The 2,006-nt window shown below is 35.5% G+C and overlaps 1 non-coding gene across 1 annotated transcript; it reads right to left on the bottom strand.

Annotated features, from left to right (window-relative positions):
* Nucleotides 1-378: 378 nt before the first annotated feature.
* On the bottom strand, nucleotides 379-485 carry LOC128290963 (small nucleolar RNA R71). The gene has a single exon (XR_008280742.1). It is a non-coding gene; the product is annotated as a small nucleolar RNA R71 (small nucleolar RNA).
* Between the last annotated feature and the right edge of the window lie 1,521 nt (nucleotides 486-2,006).

The following is a 2,006-nucleotide window of genomic DNA, read 5'->3' as shown; positions in this document are numbered from 1 at the left end:
ATAGATGATAGAGACAGACCCATTAGAGAACATTTAGTGCCTATTTTGGATGATCTAAATCCAGGAATTGTTAGGTCACATATTCAAGCTGAATACTGAATTAAAACCAGTAATGTTTTAAATGCTACAAACGGTTGGGAAGTTTAGTGGTTTACCTACTGAAGATCCAAGATTGTACTTGAGCCTTTTCTTGAAGTCTATAACTCATTTAGGCAGCAAGGTGTCCCTAAAGATGCCCTTAGATTAAAAGTGTTCTCTAATTCATTGCGAGATTGTGTCAGATCATGGTTAAATTTGTTACCATCAGGTACGATGGCATCTTGGAATGAAATGTGTCAAATATTTCTACTTAGGTACAATCCTCCCAACATGAATTTCAAGCTTAGGAACGACATTACATTGTTTAGGTAATCGTAAGATGAAACATTATGTGAAACATGGGAGCATTTCAAGGAACTAATTAGAAAATGCCTGATGCATGGTTTCCAACACTGGACATAAATGGGAATATTTTATAATGGATTGAATGCCCATAGAAGAATGGCAGTTGATGCATTTGCCAATGGGACTTTTCTAGATAAATCATATAATGAGGCATATGAAATTATAGAAAGGATAGCTAACAATGATTATCAATATCCAACTACAAGAGTAGGTACTGGTAGAAGAGCTGTTGGAGCTATAGAACTTGATACGATCACCTCATTAACTGCTCAGGTATCTTCCCTGACTAATATGATTAAAACATTGAAAAGACCAGCTTTAGTACAGGAAATGAAAGCAACCGAGCTAACATGTGTCTATTGTGGGGAAGATCATGTTTTTGATGAATGCTTATCGAACCCGGCATCAATATATTACATGGAAAATTTCAATTGGGACAACAACCCATATTCCAACACCTACAATCCAGGGTGGAACAACATCTAAATTTCAGCTAGAGTAATCAAGGATTAGGAACTTCCAGTAATGTTGTTCAACATAATGCCATTAGTGCACCACCTGATTATAATCAACCAATGCCGCAGCAAAATGTGCAACAAAATTTTTCATCTTTAACATCAAATATGGAAGTTGTATTAAAGGAGTACATGGCTAAAAATGATGTCGCAATCCAGAGTCAAGCTGCGTCCCTACGAGTTCTTGAAAATCAAGTGGGGCAGATAGAAAATGCTTTAAATTCGAGACCACAAGGAGCTTTACCAAGTGATACTGATAATTCAAGATCAAAATGAAAAGAAATGCAATCACTCTTAGAAGTGGAACTCAGTTGAATGATGTTATTAAAGATGCCATGATAGAAAAGGATGACTCAAGACTCGATCATGAAAAGATCTCGAACCAACTGAAAAGCATACATCATCTTAAAATGGTCAGCAGAAAAATGTTGTGGTAGAATTAGATCATGTTGCCAACAAAAATGCCACAACAAAACAATATCAGAAACCTAAAGGATGACCAACTCCACCATTTTCTCAGCTAATTGATGTGCAGAAAGGAAAACTAACTACGAGGGTGAATGATCAACAGGTTACATTCAACATATTTGATGCCCTAAAATGTGTTGATGAGAGTGAAGATTGCCAGGCCATTGGTTTGCTAGAAATGGAAATGGAAGAAAATTTTGTAAGACATTTGCCTCAGAAAAATTCTCTATGTCCAATAGTTTGATTGAGCAGTAAATGCTCAACTCGCTCGGTCAGTTGCAAAAGCAACTCATCTCTTTGAGACTTAGCAACTCCAAATCACTAACGAATTAGAAAAAGTGTAAAAAAATATTTTCTATTTTTCTTTTCTTTAATTTCTTTACTTTAATTTTTTTCTTGTTATTTTTATCTTTAATTACTTAATGTTATATTCATTTCTGATTTAGCGCCTTATTAATGAGATCATGGAGTCTGATAAAGAAAGGGAGAATTTGCACCTAATGAAAAGGAGCTGCTATCGAATGAAAATGAAAGGGACAAAGATGAAGCTGAAACTGATGAGCCTGGACCTACCACATG

The sequence above is a fragment of the Gossypium arboreum genome, chromosome 3 (assembly GCF_025698485.1).
Source record: "Gossypium arboreum isolate Shixiya-1 chromosome 3, ASM2569848v2, whole genome shotgun sequence".
NCBI lineage: Eukaryota > Viridiplantae > Streptophyta > Magnoliopsida > Malvales > Malvaceae > Gossypium > Gossypium arboreum.
The sequence above is the reverse complement of the archived record's forward strand: the minus strand, read 5'-3'. Positions and strand labels throughout refer to the sequence as shown.